Genomic DNA, 12,699 nt, shown 5'->3' on the forward strand with positions numbered 1-12,699 from the left:
AGTTCTTAGGGGAGAGTAATCCACAGCTTCTCGCCCTCTGAACATTCTCCCAGATATGTAGGTCTGGGAGAGTCTCCTCCTGTTCTTCGGAATCTGGAGGTAGACAAAGACAGTACGATACGATCTTGCATCGGGATGACTAACCGATAATGATCATAATCTGACAATTTTTCCGGCTTGAGGCACCGGAGTCAGATTAAAGACACATACTGAACTAAAGGCGTATGTGCAAAGCTTGTCGGAGTGTAGAGAGTCAAGCTGAGTTGACTCGTCACGTGGTGATGACAACAGCCATGTGCAAAACACTCACAACTTTATCGTCTATGTGGAAAAGGTTGCTAACAGCGCTCTCTATGAGAGGCCCTCGCATATAACTATACGAGGAAAAGGCGATAGAGTTGTTTGAATGTGGGGCAGGTTCATCGACAAGCTAAGTTGATCACATTCTTGTTGTGGCATCCTACTAGAATTGGTCACGGTCTGCACCAACTCTCCCCAAGTTGGCCAGACTTAAAACTAGAAATAAGGTTTGCAGCTATGTGAACCTAGAAACTGTAAAGGAGTTGAAAGAACTTAAAGGAATTGAAAGAGGCCTTGAGGTATATCCTCTTGGTAAAGACCCACAAAAGCTCACAAAAGTGGCTTCGAAGGGCAAAACTGGTTCATCCAAAACAATTGGAGAGCTTAAAGCAGAACCAATTCGAATGAAACACTATTGGTGAAACTTCATCATGAGAACGTCACAAGCTGATCACGCTCTATGATATGACTAGTATTATGTTGCTTCTAGTAGGCTAAGCGCAAGCCGAAACATCAACATGTGAAAGTCGTAGAATTTTGCAATCAAACTGTGGCTAGTACTGTGATGTTACTAGTAACCTGGTGTTCCGTCATATGGCCAAGAGAGCATTTGAAGGCGAAACTTCTGCATGGGAAAGCTGCATCATGATCAAAATTTTATATCGAGTATTATGTTGACGTTAGTAGGCCTTGGCCGAAAACGCAGCATGTGAAAGGTATAGATAAAAGTTATTGTTGCAGTCAGTACTGTGTAGTTACTAGTAGCTGGATTTAAGCTCAAAATGAGACACTGTTGGTGAAACTTCATCATGAGAATGTCACAAGCTGATCAAGCTCTATGATATGACTAGTATTATGTTGCTTCTAGTAGGCTAAGCGCAAGCCGAAACATCAACATGTGAAAGTCGTAGAATTTTGCGATCAAATTGTGGCTAGTACTGTGATGTTACTAGTAACCTTGTGTTACGTCATATGGCCAAGAGAGCATTTGAAGGCGAAACTTCTGCATGGGGAAGCTGCATCATGAACAAAAGTTTATATCGAGTATTATGTTGACATTAGTAGGCCCTGGCCGAAAGCGCAGCATGTGAAAGGTATAGATAAATGTTATCGTTGCAGTCAGTACTGTGTAGTTACTAGTAGCTGGATTTAAGCTCGAAATGAGACACTGTTGGTGAAACTTCATCATGAGAACGTCACAAGCTGATCACGCTCCATGATATGACTAGTATTATGTTGCTTCTAGTAGGCTAAGCGCAAGCCGAAACATCAACATGTGAAAGTCGTAGAATTTTGCGATCAAATTGTGGCTAGTACTGTGATGTTACTAGTAACCTTGTGTTACGTCATATGGCCAAGAGAGCATTTGAAGGCGAAACTTCTGCATGGGGAAGCTGCATCATGAACAAAAGTTTATATCGAGTATTATGTTGACGTTAGTAGGCCCTGGCCGAAAGCGCAGCATGTGAAAGGTATAGATAAAAGTTAGCGTTGCAGTCAGTACTGTGTAGTTACTAGTAGCTGGATTTAAGCTCGAAATGAGACACTGTTGGTGAAACTTCATCATGAGAACGTCACAAGCTGATCACGCTCTATGATATGACTAGTATTATGTTGCTTCTAGTAGGCTAAGCGCAAGCCGAAACATCAACATGTGAAAGTCGTAGAATTTTGCAATCAAACTGTGGCTAGTACTGTGATGTTACTAGTAACCTTTTCTTACGTCATATGGCCAAGAGAGCATTTGAAGGCGAAACTTCTGCATGGGGAAGCTGCATCATGAACAAAAGTTTATATCGAGTATTATGTTGACGTTAGTAGGCCCTGGCCGAAAGCGCAGCATGTGAAAGGTATAGATAAAAGTTATCGTTGCAGTCAGTACTGTGTAGTTACTAGTAGCTGGATTTAAGCTCGAAGTGAGACACTGTTGGTGAAACTTCATCATGAGAACGTCACAAGCTGATCACGCTCTATGATATGACTAGTATTATGTTGCTTATAGTAGGCTAAGCGCAAGCCGAAACATCAACATGTGAAAGTCGTAGAATTTTGCGATCAAATTGTGGCTAGTACTGTGATGTTACTAGTAACCTTGTGTTACGTCATATGGCCAAGAGAGCATTTGAAGGCGAAACTTCTGCATGGGGAAGCTGCATCATGAACAAAAGTTTATATCGAGTATTATGTTGACGTTAGTAGGCCCTGGCCGAAAGCGCAGCATGTGAAAGGTATAGATAAAAGTTAGCGTTGCAGTCAGTACTGTGTAGTTACTAGTAGCTGGATTTAAGCTCGAAATGAGACACTGTTGGTGAAACTTCATCATGAGAACGTCACAAGCTGATCACGCTCTATGATATGACTAGTATTATGTTGCTTCTAGTAGGCTAAGCGCAAGCCGAAACATCAACATGTGAAAGTCGTAGAATTTTGCAATCAAACTGTGGCTAGTACTGTGATGTTACTAGTAACCTTTTCTTACGTCATATGGCCAAGAGAGCATTTGAAGGCGAAACTTCTGCATGGGGAAGCTGCATCATGAACAAAAGTTTATATCGAGTATTATGTTGACGTTAGTAGGCCCTGGCCGAAAGCGCAGCATGTGAAAGGTATAGATAAAAGTTATCGTTGCAGTCAGTACTGTGTAGTTACTAGTAGCTGGATTTAAGCTCGAAGTGAGACACTGTTGGTGAAACTTCATCATGAGAACGTCACAAGCTGATCACGCTCTATGATATGACTAGTATTATGTTGCTTATAGTAGGCTAAGCGCAAGCCGAAACATCAACATGTGAAAGTCGTAGAATTTTGCGATCAAACTGTGGCTAGTACTTTGATGATGCTTGTAGCCAACCGAATTGGTTGAAAAGCCCAATAAGTAAGCTAACTTGGGAGAGCTTGTTGGAAACCAAATGCTACTAGATTGGTCCAAATACATCCTTCAACAGGGGATCACTTGGCTCGCTTTACGAAGAGGAGCACAGCTATATGTGTTAATTCGGTATGAATCGCAAGATTTGTTTACCGACCTCTCTAACGCAAAAGGCGGTCTCGGCTTCGGCTGTTGACTGCGTCCGATTCAGGGTTATATAACTCTCGATTGAACACATTGATGTTCTATTGTTGGTGCTTCCAATAAAATTGGAACACTTAAAGCAGAACCGATTCAAATAATAGCATTCTGATCAATGATTGCATTCCTTGATCAAGAACTGCTGGAGTCATTGTGATGGCGAATTTTCTTCATAAGAAAATTGCAAAGAGACGGAACTTAATGAGACTAGTATTATGTTGTTTCTAGTAAGCGGAAGCTGAAACAGCAACATGTGAAAATCAAGTTTTGTTCAATGATCTCGAGGCGATAAGTACTATGAAGCAACTAGTAGCCTAAGCATGACTCAGATTTGAGACAGTCAAAAAGACTGGCGAAACTTCTTCACATGAAAGTTACATAGAGAACTACAAATGTATACAGCGAGTATTATGTTGTTTCTAGTAGGCGAAAGCTGAAACATCAACATGTGAAAGTTGTCTGCAAACTGTAGAACGATATGTGATTAGTACTGTGCTGTTACTAGTAGCCAGTCTGACTGTAGAAGCCAAGACAAAGGGAAACTAATGCATCTGAAAAGGACAAGTTATGGAAAGGTATGCACGATAAGTATTATGTTGTTTCTAGTAAGCGGCAGCTGAAACATCAACATGTGAACGTCGTTGTGTACAGTAACCTAGAACTATATAGTCCTTAGTAACGTGCATTTACTAGTACCTGTAATTGGTATTCAGACTCAGGCAGTTTGGAATAGTTTGGCAAAGATGCACCAGAGAAAACTGGGATTTGATACAGAAATTGTTGAATACAAGTATTATGCTGCTTCTAGTAGGTTGAATCCGAAACATCAGCATGTGAAAATTGAAAACATTTCTGGTTCGAATTGTCACAAGTATTTGGTGATCTGAGTAGCCAAACTCACTACAACGCCAATTGAAGGCAAAAATTCTCAACGGGAAAAGCTATTCTCATTGAATGAGCTAACAAGACGAGTATTATGTTGCTTCTAGTAGGCGAAAGCCAAAACATCAACATGTGAAAGTCTTGCTGAACAAATTTAATGTTGTTGAGCTCAGTACCGTGTGAATTAGTAGCCATAATTGGCGAGCGAAAATTGAACTGGCGAAACTTCGTCTTTGGAAAATTGCAGATGCCGAGCACTTATTTTGCAACGAGTATTATGTTGACTGTAGTAAGCGAAAGCCGAAACAGCAACATGTGAAAGCTGTTGAAATTTGTGGTCATTTTGCAATAAGTACAAGGAGTGTAACTAGTAGCCAGGTCAAAATTTGGGATAAGAATGAGCAAAAATTCTGCATGAGAACAGTTGAAATTATGAAACTAAATTACAAAGACTAGTATTATGTTGTTTCGAGTACGCGAAAGCGGAAACATCAACATGTGAACGTTTGTAACGAAGTTTCGTTAATTTTCAGCCTAGTACTGAGCAAGAACGAGTAGCCTCATCTCCAATCCCACGCAAAATGTAGTGAAATATGTGAGTGAACCTTATTCACGGTGAGGGTTTCCCGAGGTCTGTATTGCAGCGAGTATTATGTTGCTTCTAGTAAGCGAAAGCTGAAACATCAACATGTGAAAATCTGATATTAAATCCTCAATCATTTTCCCTAGTATTATACAGCTACTAGTAGCCGTAATTGGTCAGGGAAACATTGTTGACCGGTGAAACTTCACATGGGAAAGACACACAAATTACTTGACAAAACAATAAGTATTATGCTGTTTCTAGTATGCGAAAGCAGAAACATCAGCATGTGAAAGTTGTGAAGTTGAAAAGTTTTTGTGTTGAGTACGGTGTTGTTACTAGTAACCATGTCGACAGCTGGAAAGCTGTTCTCTAACCAATAAAAGGTAAAACTTCTGTATCTGAAGAGGCGGCGTGATTGAGATTTTTAACAGACTAGTATTATGTTGTTTCTAGTAGGCGAGAGCCGAAACATCGACATGTGAACATCTGGTTTTTAAATCATGAGTCAATTCTCCCTAGTATGATACAGTTGTTAGCCGGTATTGGTAACAGTAGAACAGAGATTTGGAGGGCAAAACCTGCTCATGGGAAATGCTCACAGAGCGCTATCTACCAGTACACATAGTATTATGCTGTTTCTAGTACGCGCGAGCCGAAACATCAGCATGTGAAATGTGTAATCGTGGGTAACTCTAAGTGTGTAGAGTACTGTGTAGTAACTAGTAGCCATGCCAAAGCATGCATTGAAACTCTTCGTGATTTAAAAAGCTCAAAGCAAGATTGACGAGGCCGCAAGGCTATGTCTTTCTAAATTCGAACAAATCGAAAGATTGTTCAAAGTACAATTAAACTGATTGATCCTGTCAGTTGCCATATGCTTGTCTGAAAGACTAAGCCATGCATGTGCAAGCGAAGCTTGAAAAAGTGGAACCGCGAATGGCTCATTAAATCAGTTACTATCTATTAGTTGATTTGCAAGCTAAATGAATAACTGCGGTAACCCTGCAGCTAATGCATGCTGATTGTCCGACACTGTCGGAGACTTTTACAAGACTACACCGGGTGATTTGCTAAGTACAGACACATCCCGTGATGAGTCCTAGTAACTGAAAGATCCCAGATAGCTTCGGCTTGGGGACGGAACTTCCGAATTTCTGACCTATCAACCTATGATGGTAGTGTAACGGACTACCATGGTTGTGACGGGTAACGGGGAATCAGGGTTCGATTCCGGAGAGGGAGCCTTAGAAACGGCTACCACATCCAAGGAAGGCAGCAGGCACGCAAATTACCCACTCTCCGCACGAGGAGGTAGTGACTAGAAATAATGATATGAACCTTTATGGTTTGTAATCAGAATGGAATGGACTTAAAAGCTCCATTGATGAACGAGTAGAGGGCAAGTCTGGTGCCAGCAGCCGCGGTAATACCAGCCTCTACAAGCGTATGCAATAGTTGCTGCGTTTAAAAAGCTCATAGTTGGATCTGTTTGAGTAGAACGGCAACATGGTCTTCAGTTAAATCTGTTGACTCGTTCCGCTCATCCTTCGCATCGAAGAAATAGTTTGCACTTAAATGTGACGAACTGTGGAAACGGTGTTTTCACCCTGAGAAAATTAGAGTGTTCAAAGCATCCTTTGGGATCGAATAATAAAGCATGGAATAATGGAGAATGACCCGCTACTCGATTGATGCCGGTTGGCTGAGTGCGGTAATGATTGAAAGGAACAGACGGGGGCATTTGTATTGCTACGTTAGAGGTGAAATTCTTGGATCGTGGCAAGACAAACTACTGCGAAAGCATTTGCCAAGAATGTTTTCATTAATCAAGAACGAAAGTCAGAGTATTGAAGAGGATTAGATACCCTCGTAATTCTGACCATAAACTATACCAACCTACAATTTGTCAAAGTCGATCTTGACTTGGCAAGAGATTAACCGGGAAACCAAAGTTTATTGGTTCCGGGGGAAGTATGGTTGCAAAATCGAAACTTAAAGGAATTGACGGAAGGGCACCACCAGGAGTGGAGCCTGCGGCTTAATTTGACTCAACACGGGAAAACTCACCCGGTCCAGACATCTTAAGGATTGACAGATTGAATATCTTTCATGATTATATGGGCGGTGGTGCATGGCCGTTCTTAGTTAGTGGAGTGATCTGTCTGGTTAATTCCGATAACGAACGAGATCTTCTCCATCTAAATAATGAAATTCACTATATGTGAATTCAAACACTTCTTAGAGGAACTATGCGGAATTAAATACCGCAGATGAAGTGAGGCTATAACAGGTCTGTGATGCCCTTAGATGTTCTGGACTGCACGCGCGCTACACTGTGTACTTTTAGATTGAGTACTCAGCCCTTGGTCCGAAATGGACTGGGCAATCAGAGAAAAGTACAGCGCTTCAAGGGGATCGTCTGTTGTAACTTGCAGACGTGAACCAGGAATTCCTGGTACTTATGAGTCAACAACTCATAGGGATTACGTCCCTGCCCTTTGTACACACCGCCCGTCGCTACTACTGATTGGATAGTTAAGCAAGAATTGCAAATTCCTACTGTTGGGACTTCGGTCTCCGGCAACGGGATGAAGCGGATCGAGCTTAATTGTCTAGAGGAAGTAAAAGTCGTAACAAGGTTTCCGTAGGGGAACCTGCGGAAGGATCAGTGATTGATTCCTTCGGGCATGGCTGCTGGTAGAGGCCATGTCTGTAGTGCGCATGACGCTCTGTCGCTAGAGATTGCTTGGCAACCAATCTCGAATTATGTATCGAGCTCAAAAACTACTTGTGTGGATACATAGTTCAGCAGTCATGGCAAGGGACTGCTTAAAGGGAGACTAGTTAGCAAAAGCAGCCTAGCAGAACTGCAGCTATCTAGATCTCAGAAGCTGGGTTATAGAAGCCCAGCTATAGACTTGTGAATGAGAAAGGCCTAAAAAGGTCCACAAGTCGCGTGGTTAGAACCGACACGCAAAAATCCCAGCGAGTGACAGAGCGTTGCGCTGTTCAGTGGGAAAGAGTTGAGCTACTCGGGGCGCCCACTGAACTTGCTCCGAGCCAAAGGCTCGAAAAAACACAGCTTAGCCTCAGATCCTTTACATAGAAGGCTAGCTAAAATAAACTTACCTTGGACGAGGGTAAAGTTTAGTCAGTTCTTAGGGGAGAGTAATCCACAGCTTCTCGCCCTCTGAACATTCTCCCAGATATGTAGGTCTGGGAGAGTCTCCTCCTGTTCTTCGGAATCTGGAGGTAGACAAAGACAGTACGATACGATCTTGCATCGGGATGACTAACCGATAATGATCATAATCTGACAATTTTTCCGGCTTGAGGCACCGGAGTCAGATTAAAGACACATACTGAACTAAAGGCGTATGTGCAAAGCTTGTCGGAGTGTAGAGAGTCAAGCTGAGTTGACTCGTCACGTGGTGATGACAACAGCCATGTGCAAAACACTCACAACTTTATCGTCTATGTGGAAAAGGTTGCTAACAGCGCTCTCTATGAGAGGCCCTCGCATATAACTATACGAGGAAAAGGCGATAGAGTTGTTTGAATGTGGGGCAGGTTCATCGACAAGCTAAGTTGATCACATTCTTGTTGTGGCATCCTACTAGAATTGGTCACGGTCTGCACCAACTCTCCCCAAGTTGGCCAGACTTAAAACTAGAAATAAGGTTTGCAGCTATGTGAACCTAGAAACTGTAAAGGAGTTGAAAGAACTTAAAGGAATTGAAAGAGGCCTTGAGGTATATCCTCTTGGTAAAGACCCACAAAAGCTCACAAAAGTGGCTTCGAAGGGCAAAACTGGTTCATCCAAAACAATTGGAGAGCTTAAAGCAGAACCAATTCGAATGAAACACTATTGGTGAAACTTCATCATGAGAACGTCACAAGCTGATCACGCTCTATGATATGACTAGTATTATGTTGCTTCTAGTAGGCTAAGCGCAAGCCGAAACATCAACATGTGAAAGTCGTAGAATTTTGCAATCAAACTGTGGCTAGTACTGTGATGTTACTAGTAACCTGGTGTTCCGTCATATGGCCAAGAGAGCATTTGAAGGCGAAACTTCTGCATGGGAAAGCTGCATCATGATCAAAATTTTATATCGAGTATTATGTTGACGTTAGTAGGCCTTGGCCGAAAACGCAGCATGTGAAAGGTATAGATAAAAGTTATTGTTGCAGTCAGTACTGTGTAGTTACTAGTAGCTGGATTTAAGCTCAAAATGAGACACTGTTGGTGAAACTTCATCATGAGAATGTCACAAGCTGATCAAGCTCTATGATATGACTAGTATTATGTTGCTTCTAGTAGGCTAAGCGCAAGCCGAAACATCAACATGTGAAAGTCGTAGAATTTTGCGATCAAATTGTGGCTAGTACTGTGATGTTACTAGTAACCTTGTGTTACGTCATATGGCCAAGAGAGCATTTGAAGGCGAAACTTCTGCATGGGGAAGCTGCATCATGAACAAAAGTTTATATCGAGTATTATGTTGACATTAGTAGGCCCTGGCCGAAAGCGCAGCATGTGAAAGGTATAGATAAATGTTATCGTTGCAGTCAGTACTGTGTAGTTACTAGTAGCTGGATTTAAGCTCGAAATGAGACACTGTTGGTGAAACTTCATCATGAGAACGTCACAAGCTGATCACGCTCCATGATATGACTAGTATTATGTTGCTTCTAGTAGGCTAAGCGCAAGCCGAAACATCAACATGTGAAAGTCGTAGAATTTTGCGATCAAATTGTGGCTAGTACTGTGATGTTACTAGTAACCTTGTGTTACGTCATATGGCCAAGAGAGCATTTGAAGGCGAAACTTCTGCATGGGGAAGCTGCATCATGAACAAAAGTTTATATCGAGTATTATGTTGACGTTAGTAGGCCCTGGCCGAAAGCGCAGCATGTGAAAGGTATAGATAAAAGTTAGCGTTGCAGTCAGTACTGTGTAGTTACTAGTAGCTGGATTTAAGCTCGAAATGAGACACTGTTGGTGAAACTTCATCATGAGAACGTCACAAGCTGATCACGCTCTATGATATGACTAGTATTATGTTGCTTCTAGTAGGCTAAGCGCAAGCCGAAACATCAACATGTGAAAGTCGTAGAATTTTGCAATCAAACTGTGGCTAGTACTGTGATGTTACTAGTAACCTTTTCTTACGTCATATGGCCAAGAGAGCATTTGAAGGCGAAACTTCTGCATGGGGAAGCTGCATCATGAACAAAAGTTTATATCGAGTATTATGTTGACGTTAGTAGGCCCTGGCCGAAAGCGCAGCATGTGAAAGGTATAGATAAAAGTTATCGTTGCAGTCAGTACTGTGTAGTTACTAGTAGCTGGATTTAAGCTCGAAGTGAGACACTGTTGGTGAAACTTCATCATGAGAACGTCACAAGCTGATCACGCTCTATGATATGACTAGTATTATGTTGCTTATAGTAGGCTAAGCGCAAGCCGAAACATCAACATGTGAAAGTCGTAGAATTTTGCGATCAAATTGTGGCTAGTACTGTGATGTTACTAGTAACCTTGTGTTACGTCATATGGCCAAGAGAGCATTTGAAGGCGAAACTTCTGCATGGGGAAGCTGCATCATGAACAAAAGTTTATATCGAGTATTATGTTGACGTTAGTAGGCCCTGGCCGAAAGCGCAGCATGTGAAAGGTATAGATAAAAGTTAGCGTTGCAGTCAGTACTGTGTAGTTACTAGTAGCTGGATTTAAGCTCGAAATGAGACACTGTTGGTGAAACTTCATCATGAGAACGTCACAAGCTGATCACGCTCTATGATATGACTAGTATTATGTTGCTTCTAGTAGGCTAAGCGCAAGCCGAAACATCAACATGTGAAAGTCGTAGAATTTTGCAATCAAACTGTGGCTAGTACTGTGATGTTACTAGTAACCTTTTCTTACGTCATATGGCCAAGAGAGCATTTGAAGGCGAAACTTCTGCATGGGGAAGCTGCATCATGAACAAAAGTTTATATCGAGTATTATGTTGACGTTAGTAGGCCCTGGCCGAAAGCGCAGCATGTGAAAGGTATAGATAAAAGTTATCGTTGCAGTCAGTACTGTGTAGTTACTAGTAGCTGGATTTAAGCTCGAAGTGAGACACTGTTGGTGAAACTTCATCATGAGAACGTCACAAGCTGATCACGCTCTATGATATGACTAGTATTATGTTGCTTATAGTAGGCTAAGCGCAAGCCGAAACATCAACATGTGAAAGTCGTAGAATTTTGCGATCAAACTGTGGCTAGTACTTTGATGATGCTTGTAGCCAACCGAATTGGTTGAAAAGCCCAATAAGTAAGCTAACTTGGGAGAGCTTGTTGGAAACCAAATGCTACTAGATTGGTCCAAATACATCCTTCAACAGGGGATCACTTGGCTCGCTTTACGAAGAGGAGCACAGCTATATGTGTTAATTCGGTATGAATCGCAAGATTTGTTTACCGACCTCTCTAACGCAAAAGGCGGTCTCGGCTTCGGCTGTTGACTGCGTCCGATTCAGGGTTATATAACTCTCGATTGAACACATTGATGTTCTATTGTTGGTGCTTCCAATAAAATTGGAACACTTAAAGCAGAACCGATTCAAATAATAGCATTCTGATCAATGATTGCATTCCTTGATCAAGAACTGCTGGAGTCATTGTGATGGCGAATTTTCTTCATAAGAAAATTGCAAAGAGACGGAACTTAATGAGACTAGTATTATGTTGTTTCTAGTAAGCGGAAGCTGAAACAGCAACATGTGAAAATCAAGTTTTGTTCAATGATCTCGAGGCGATAAGTACTATGAAGCAACTAGTAGCCTAAGCATGACTCAGATTTGAGACAGTCAAAAAGACTGGCGAAACTTCTTCACATGAAAGTTACATAGAGAACTACAAATGTATACAGCGAGTATTATGTTGTTTCTAGTAGGCGAAAGCTGAAACATCAACATGTGAAAGTTGTCTGCAAACTGTAGAACGATATGTGATTAGTACTGTGCTGTTACTAGTAGCCAGTCTGACTGTAGAAGCCAAGACAAAGGGAAACTAATGCATCTGAAAAGGACAAGTTATGGAAAGGTATGCACGATAAGTATTATGTTGTTTCTAGTAAGCGGCAGCTGAAACATCAACATGTGAACGTCGTTGTGTACAGTAACCTAGAACTATATAGTCCTTAGTAACGTGCATTTACTAGTACCTGTAATTGGTATTCAGACTCAGGCAGTTTGGAATAGTTTGGCAAAGATGCACCAGAGAAAACTGGGATTTGATACAGAAATTGTTGAATACAAGTATTATGCTGCTTCTAGTAGGTTGAATCCGAAACATCAGCATGTGAAAATTGAAAACATTTCTGGTTCGAATTGTCACAAGTATTTGGTGATCTGAGTAGCCAAACTCACTACAACGCCAATTGAAGGCAAAAATTCTCAACGGGAAAAGCTATTCTCATTGAATGAGCTAACAAGACGAGTATTATGTTGCTTCTAGTAGGCGAAAGCCAAAACATCAACATGTGAAAGTCTTGCTGAACAAATTTAATGTTGTTGAGCTCAGTACCGTGTGAATTAGTAGCCATAATTGGCGAGCGAAAATTGAACTGGCGAAACTTCGTCTTTGGAAAATTGCAGATGCCGAGCACTTATTTTGCAACGAGTATTATGTTGACTGTAGTAAGCGAAAGCCGAAACAGCAACATGTGAAAGCTGTTGAAATTTGTGGTCATTTTGCAATAAGTACAAGGAGTGTAACTAGTAGCCAGGTCAAAATTTGGGATAAGAATGAGCAAAAATTCTGCATGAGAACAGTTGAAATTATGAAACTAAATTACAAAGACTAG

General features: G+C 41.5%; 2 pseudogenes; both read left to right on the top strand.

Annotated features, from left to right (window-relative positions):
• The first annotated feature begins 3,233 nt into the window (after window positions 1–3,233).
• LOC142356353 (5.8S ribosomal RNA) lies at window positions 3,234–3,385 on the top strand (annotated as a pseudogene).
• Window positions 3,386–11,224: 7,839 nt separating this feature from the next.
• LOC142356355 (5.8S ribosomal RNA) lies at window positions 11,225–11,376 on the top strand (annotated as a pseudogene).
• Window positions 11,377–12,699: the final 1,323 nt, after the last annotated feature.

This window comes from Convolutriloba macropyga, unplaced genomic scaffold, assembly GCF_964194025.1.
Source record: "Convolutriloba macropyga unplaced genomic scaffold, txConMacr16.3 SCAFFOLD_2316, whole genome shotgun sequence".
Classification (NCBI taxonomy): Eukaryota; Metazoa; Xenacoelomorpha; order Acoela; family Convolutidae; genus Convolutriloba; species Convolutriloba macropyga.